The sequence below is a fragment of the Pezoporus occidentalis genome, unplaced genomic scaffold, assembly GCF_034315485.1.
Source record: "Pezoporus occidentalis ecotype Australia unplaced genomic scaffold, CSIRO_AGI_Poc_V1 ctg143, whole genome shotgun sequence".
NCBI lineage: Eukaryota > Metazoa > Chordata > Aves > Psittaciformes > Psittacidae > Pezoporus > Pezoporus occidentalis.
The window spans coordinates 3,160,914-3,169,104 of record NW_026913241.1 but is presented as its reverse complement, the minus strand read 5'-3'; the positions used below and the strand labels follow the sequence as shown (position 1 = coordinate 3,169,104).

The 8,191-nt window shown below is 40.5% G+C and overlaps 1 long non-coding RNA gene across 1 annotated transcript; it reads right to left on the bottom strand.

The window, feature by feature from the left end:
- Positions 1–3,045: 3,045 nt before the first annotated feature.
- Positions 3,046–4,646, bottom strand: LOC134159254 (uncharacterized). The gene is made up of 2 exons (XR_009963091.1): positions 4,600–4,646; positions 3,046–3,888 (listed from the first exon to the last, which is right to left on the bottom strand). It is a non-coding gene; the product is annotated as an uncharacterized LOC134159254 (long non-coding RNA).
- Between the last annotated feature and the right edge of the window lie 3,545 nt (positions 4,647–8,191).

Here is an 8,191-nt window from a genome sequence, read left to right as displayed (position 1 = left end):
GATCAGAGCGCTGATTTAGTTCTGTTGGTTCTGCCCACACCTTTGTCATCTCCCTCTGCTTGAAAGGAATCAGAATTGTCCCATCATCTTTGATCAGGTAATTCTTGCTTCTCTGCTCATTTTCTTGACCTTTTTCTAAGGAGCTCTGGTTGGTTGTTGATCTATTGTTGGTTTTAACTTGTTGTTGGGTTTTTGTTTAAAACATGAAGGCTAATCACCTTCAGCTTCCAATAATACATTTCAGTGGTTTTATTTTGCACCACTGCATAGAAACTCGAGAGAACAGACACTGGTACGTTGCACCTTTGCAGATTTTTTTTTACTTCCCTGCCCCATTTGTTTAAAACCAGAAAGAAGTCTTCTGCAACAAAAAACTTAAGGCGCATAGATATGCCAGCGCTGAGTAAAAGGTATAAAACACGATTCAGAAACAAGTTTCCCCAAACCCATAAACACAGCATAACTATAGAGTCAAAACATCAAGGCCAAAAGTTATGCACATGCAACCACAAGCCTCAATTTACTGTAGACACCCGACACTCTCCGACAAGCACACACTGAGGCATCCAATTCACCTAAAATTGACCTTTTAGTGGAGAAACTTACTGTCTGAGTAACTCCGGCTGGGTCGGTAAGTGCCTCACCTACCGGCCCGCAGCCCTCTGCAGCTCCCAGCGTTCAGCGGCTTCACTCCGCGACAGGGAACGTGGAAAGCCGGAGGCCCTGCCGCTCGAGCGCTCTACCTGCTGCAGCACACTGAGCCACCATCGCACCCGCCAAGTGGGGAGGACTCCGCACACACAGGACTCGGACACCCGCCCAGCGCTGACTAGGGGCAGGGACCCCGCACTTTGGGGGAGAGCGCTGTTCCCGCCGGGGGCAGCGACTAGTCGGGAAGCAGGTCGCACGATAACAGTCCGGGGCGCAACACCAGCCCTGTGCGGCCAAAACTTTCATAGTTCTTTTGACTCGTGGGTGTAGCTCCGCGCTCCGTTGCAGTGATTTAAAGACAAACAGCGTGTCAGAACTAACGCTGCTGCCCGGGTCTGGCCGTTCAGCTTCGTTCCAAAGGGGAATCTGAACTCCACTTCCCAGCGCAGGGAGCGGGCTGTGTCGCTCCAGGGAGGCGCAGGAAGCGCGGTGCCCCCTTTCTCTACCTTCCTGCCGTCCCGATCCTGCAGCCCCAGCGCAGCCGAGCCCGGGGTTGGTGACCACAGCCCTGCCACCCCGGGGCCGCTACAGGCTGCGGCCCGCAGCTGCCGGCTCTCCCTCCGTACCATTGCTCTTCTAAGGATAGGAGCTGACTTTGCCTGCACATAGGAGGGGGCAGCGTGCGTCTGGGCCCCGATGACAGCAAAATAACTCGTAAACCGCTTATTGATCCCATCAGAAGGAGAATTATCAGTAGCACTGCCATGCAGTGCCTGCCGTCTATACCAATTTTACAGTCAAGGCAGGAGAAATAAGTTGCTTTTAGTGAAACACCCGTACTCCCATTACAAGCAATTAAGCTTTTTTTTTTTCTCTCCATTAAAGAAAACAAACATTCTTATGTAACTGCAGATGAGGGAGGAGAAGGAAGAGATATTTGGGATACAGAAATCTTTTTCTCTCAGAGCGGAAAAATAATTCGTAGTTCAGAGGTTTTTGTTGCAGTATACTGAGGAAGAAGCCACTAGGAAGTCATCCCCAAATGTGCTTTTAGTTATTGTTGCCTCTGTTTTCACCAGATTCTGTACTTGGGCCATGAACATGCTTGATACAATATGGAGTCTGCTCACTATAAAGGCCAATACCTTTAAGCCAAATGTGAGATACTTTACACCAAAACATGGCACTGACTTGTCGGAATACAAGGAAAAAAGCTTCTCTTTTTTGTGGGAGGCAAGCAATATAATTAATATTTATGTGCAGGAGGCATTATGAGGTCTAAAAAGACAACAGTTGTATCGTGGAAGAACTGAATTCATGCATGTTAAAAAAAATAAAAAATAAGCATTTCTGTCCCAGCCCCAGGGTAAGGAAGGAGGAAAGGAATGAGTTTTAGAGATAAATTTATCCTCCCCAGGCTAGACAGACTTGATTATATAAGGTCCACCAAGTCGGGTGTCTGTATTTGATGGAGCATGACACACGAGGATTAGTATAACAGTCACACAGGCTAGATGTTTAGGTGGCATCAACAGAGAGGGAGAGGCAGAAGCAGCACCCAGTGACCAGAAGTGAGCAGGTTGACAAAGCTGAGCACAGATTTGACCTTTCTTGTGGGTGGCACCCAGGGGTCCACAGATCCTTAGTTAAGTGTCTCATGATTTTACATAGATTCAGTTACACAGATTCACTGCTTCAGGAGTGCATACAAAAACCAAAGAAGAAAAAGAGAAAACCACACAACAAAAAAGGCTTGCAAATGGAAAAATAAAATTCATTCTAAGTAGCAAATTTGTTTGTAGAATTACTCAAAGGCTATCACTGTGGAAATTGGCAATGCACTGTGACATAAGCTCTATGTATTTGCCCTAATTTCGGAAGCTGTTTTCGGCATCCAACATAATAAAATTCTCGTTTTCTAAGTATAAGTTAGAGTTCACGCTTGTCTAGGCTCTTGGTGAATGACTTAAATAACCCTTAATTTCCCCTTTACTACCTGCAGTAAGTCTGAATGAGATGTAAAAGAATGCAGGGCAAAATACTGTCATTTTGTAGAAGAGTATCTGCTGTATGGCAACAGGGGTAAAAAAACCCTCATTCCTAAAATGCTCCAATTTTTCTCTCGGAACAGAGGTAAAGTACCAAGATTCACCAGAGCAGACAAAAATAGGGAAGAATAAATAAGAATTATTTTTAATCGGATGGGTTGTTAATACTTATTTTAGAATACTAAAATTAAGCTAGGAACTCTGCAAAGTAACTATGAAGATACTGCAAGAAATTATTCCCTCCTTCAGTTTTAGAGAATTTTAGGTTAATAAAATTTTCATGTGATCTGTTCTTCTTGGACTCTTTCTACTGACTAAGCACTCACATAAATAAGATTCTATGCAATTAGGTTTTACAGGTAGAAGCTTTATTCCAGTAAAATTCCTAGACACCAGAGCATCCTGTGCCACATAGCAAAGGATCATTTTTATAAATTTAAATACATGCATAAGCCTAAGAAGAGCTATGCAAACTTTATCCAAATGATCTTTCTTCCTTGCAAAATCCCATTACATATATCATGTGCCTTCATAGTGTCATATCTAATGTTAGTAGGAAGTTAAACTAGATATGAGTTTTATAAAATTTATATACAGGAAAAGCTCTTGTGAGACGTAAAGTAGCATAGCAGTTCTGGCAACGGAAGGCCTTTTGAAGTAGAAGAATTATAATCTTCATGGGTTAACAAAGAAATAGAAGCCTTCAGGAAGGATGATTTCCACATCATACTATATTTGTGTTCTGTAAGTAAGGGAAGAAAGTGGGAGTAAGCTGTAAATGGACTTAGACATACTGGTTTCCCAGAGAGAGAGGAAAAAAAAAAACAACAAACCAACCCAAATATAGTAAAACAGAAACAAGACTCCATTTTTTTGAGAAGCTAAACTGAAAATGCTGGTTAGAGAAAGATTTCTCTTACACTAACCTGTGAAGAGTAAAGATGAGCATGACCCCTTCCTTCTCTGGCATCTCTCATGACTCTTCTGTTGTTTCCCTTCCAAACTTCATGATATAACTCACAGGCTTTGGGCAAGTCCTTAGTCTTAGGAGGAGAGAGTTGTAGGGAGGAAGGAGATGTAGGAAGCGGAAGTTCAGCCAGGACTTTTTGGCCATTGAGGCGTCACTTCCAGATTCTCACAGGCCCACTCTCAAAAACCTCATCATACTAACAGCTCCAATTTGCATTACCTATTAAATGCAGAGAAGTAACACATCCACATTTACATATTTAGTTCAGGAAGTTCTTATGCAACCATCAGCAAGGAAATCCAACCCTGGCAGCAGTTAGAGCCCCATGCTTCAGCCTCATCCATGTGGTTATCATATCAGACTGTCAAGCAGTTAACCTCTACAAGCTGCTACTGCCACACTAAACACAATGGAAGACAAATCTGGAATCCATTAATTCCCACAGTATCCTAGCAGAATTCATTACATTTGTTTTTTCCCCCAATTAACTAAATATCAGGCAGTATTTCTGAATGCCTTTTTGATTTCTTTTTAAGAAATAGTGCAGCCATGCAACTTCAAATTAAACAGAAATAGTAGGTTACTCCTTTCTGTGTTTCAAGATAGATGGAAAACCCACTTCTAATTAAGTCATTCACAAATTCAGTAATCTTAAACAGCTTATACACTTGTCTTCTGCTTTATATTTATCTGTTTACTTCTCTGTTATTCTGCAGAGTGATCATGGAGAACCTAAAAGAGATTCTTTAATTAAACAGTTTATGTTTTTGAAGATTAATCTTCAATATATACTACCTCATTATTCTACAATGAGCTTAACAGGTTTATTCTTGGCTTTTTCCATGAACAAGCCTCCTTAGTTTAGCTCTAAACAGAAGTTTCATGTATTTGAACTAGAGAAGTTGTTATAGCTTCCTTTGGTGTTCTTACCTGTCCTCTGCTTTGAACTAGTTAACAGCCTGTGTCACTCCCTTCCCTGTCAACCACAACTGAATTAAATGCTAAGTAAGTGTTTGAGGTGTTTGGTTTGGTGTTTCCCTCCACTGCCTCTGCCCATGTACTAAAGACATTTGTCATTTTCTTTGGCAAGTAAGGCCACATAGCGAAAGCAATTTGAATAAGCTGCAATTAAGAAAACACAGAGAAAGAACAAAGAATAAAATCTCTAGCACAGAAAACAGAACCACCCCCCAAAAGGGAAGAAATGTTTTTCTTCCAAGGTGTGTGGATGCTTTAGATTAAATAAACTCATTAATATTTTGAAAGATTTGTTTGTAAAAATCATTGGCAACCATACATCTCCTTTTTGATGAATCTAATGTTTTGCAAGATGTCGTGCAAAAATAGGTGGGTTTGTCACTGTCATTTTGTCAGCTAGATTTTTCAGTCAAGTTCGTATTCTGTTGCATGCTCTAAAGACTGGTATTAAAGGACACATCTGAGTGGGTGTCTGCTAGATTTTAAAGACCAGAAGTAATAGAAAAATGTAAATAAGTGTGTGCAGTACAAAGGGAAGATTGGAACATCTATTAAAAAAACTATTTCCATTCTTCTAAACTGCAAAAATATGAATTGTGATCTGGTTAATCTTGAATAGAAAATGCAGCTTAGGACTAACTACAAATACCAAAGTACCATAGATGAAGACATTTTGATAGACCGATTTTGGGTCCCAAACACATTTTGCCAATTTTGCCTCAGAAGTACTTCATTTACAACTATTTAGTTGGTCAAGGATGAAGTGCACTTCAAAAGATTCCATGTAGAGCATTTTAATAATAAACTAAACGTTTGTCCTAATCTTACTCTAAATAAACACAAATGAATATAATAAAGAAAACATAATGCCTTAGAATTAACCTTTGGTTAAATACAAGTACTCATAGTAGAAAAGGAGTAGCTCTTCCTCAGCTCGTTTTCCTTACCTATCACTTAGCACTTCTTAATTTAACTTAGTTATTTAGACTCCAGGATGCTGTCAGGTTCCAACTTACTTTTTGCTAGCACAAGGCTTCAATGGTTGCCAGGCCCTGGCCCTTGACAGCAACCCACAGTGAACGCAATGCAGTCAGCCGCAAGTGGAGCCTCCCTATTGGTGTGCTCTACCCACCTGTGGACAAAGTACACTCCTCCCTAAGAATCCTGACTGATAAAGAAATAGATTCAAGATCCCCGAGTTCGAACAAAGCACAGTTGAGGCACGGTAACACTAATCTAAGATTGTATCGTTTTATTAGTTGCAAACCTGAGGGTAATTATTTAACGTACAGAGAAAGAGAAAAAGATGTTAAAACTACAGATAGTCACCACCCTGGATCCTGCGGCATCCCGTGGCTCTGTTGATGGTCCTCAGCAGTCGGTGGTGGGTGCACACACGGGTTCTTCAGTTACGCTCTTTTATAGGTGCAATTCCACTCAGTCATTCCACATGAGCCATTTTACACCAATCACCTTTGTGAGGGAGAGGGGACATGCGTGGCTGGCATTGAGCTGTGCTCGGTAGGACTCCTTAGCCCCCTAATACGTGATTTCTGTGGCCATGAAAGTCCTTATTCAGTCAGCCGTTTTGAGCAGAAGGTGAAGCTTGAAGTGGCGGCAGATTTTCTGAGGCATCACCAGAAATGGCGGAGCCGAGTCTCAGAGATGAATCCAATTCCGAGCTCTTCCATAGAAGAGCATAGCAAGGAGTTGTCACCTTGATTCAGTATAAAACTAGGAGAGCAAGCAGAGAATTATACCCTGAAAGCCTTAGGTGTCAAAAGTGATTCCTAATATACTTCTTCTTGGGCTACCACAGATGTCTCTACAGGTGTCTCTACACCTAGCTGTAATATTTGTCATGGTGAATATTTCTGAATGAAATTCAGCACATTTGAAGGGAACATGCACTGTGCAACAGCCACAGAGGCCATTGAAACTGGGGTAAGGCAGGAAAAAAAAAAAACAAAACAACAAAAATCAACAAAAAAAAAACCCTGATTAAGCAGCACAGATTAGGTGCTATTTTTAAGAGTAGGCCAGAAACAAGGTCCCTTAACTAAGCAAAGAATAACAGCCATTCCCCAAATAGCAGCGCTACTAAATTCTTCTATTTGTGATTACAAATAATCACATTTTTTTCCCTAATCATGCATAGAATAAATATAGATAAACCTGTAAAGTTCTCTTTTCTCTGCTCCTCATTTTATTTTCTAATAACGCTTGCATTAATACAGCTGTGAACATGCACCTTTCCAAGAAGTAAACGATATGGGCTCAACAATAATCTCATCTTTCCTTCCACTGCTGCTGAAGCCAGGGTATGTACACACCTAACCTTATTATATGAGCAGATGTGAAGGCTTATTCCAGGTCTTGGAAGTCTGATTACATACATGGCATGCAGTGAAAGCTAATCAGAGGTCCTTTCCAGTAGGTGAATCCTGTAGTACATCAACAATAGACTGAAATCAGCAATATAGAGAGATAGACTTCCAGAAGCTTATTCAACTAGTAATGAAAATCTATGGCTTATAAAGCAGAAGTATACTAAAAATACTGAAGAAAGTAACTTAAAGAGAAGAAACATTAACTATGAACTCCCTGGCTTTTCTCAGTAAGTGTCAAAACCTCAAAGTTATTGAAACATTGTTTTTTGTGTTTAATATTTACAATGCTGTGATGGTAGCAATGAGGTAATTATGGCACTTCCGCTCCCAAGACCGTGACTCAGAAAAGCCAAACATCAAGTCATTATTTCTGTCATTCCACTAGAAAGGGTAAGGATGGGAAAAGCAGGGAAGAGGAAATAAATGTAAGCTTTTTACTTTGAGATCCTTTCTACAGAAGCAGATTATGTGTCCAACACAAAGCAGTTTGTATCTTACGCAATTGAATTATTGTGGAGAGATTTTGCTCCCCCCCTCCCCAACCCTTCTTTTTTTCTTTTTTTGATTCTTTTGAACGAAGAACTCGAAAGACTGACACAGCATGCAAAAAGAGCACAAGAGGGGCACAGTCAAGATGTCAGTCTGTGATGCCCCTCACTTTTTGAGCCTGTGATGCTGCAGGCTCTATGGAATGTAATTAACTACTACGTAGTGATAATACACAGTATAACTTTTCATATGGTGAAACTAGACATGCCACTCTGAATTACTATGAATGGTCATAGGGCATCTCTACTAACTATGTTTGTATATGGGAACCCCATTTTCCTAGCAGCATGTAATGTCTTTCATAGATATGGTAGTTAGGCCTAACCTTAGAACCCCTTAAAAAAAAGCGTTTCTCAGACTGTTCTGTAAGATCTCTTAAAACACTATTTTTGCTCAATCAAGATGGATTAAACAATATAGAGACCATTATAAATGAAACAGGTGGTTCCTGTTGATCACAGCTTTCCAAAAATAATTTAGTCTATGTGCAGATTTAAATCCATCTGAAATACATTTTTCAAAAAGTGTTGTGACAAGTTTCTTGGAAACAAAATCTTCCCTTTTATATTGTCTGGATGATGTCTCAGAAAATAAAAAAAACAAGG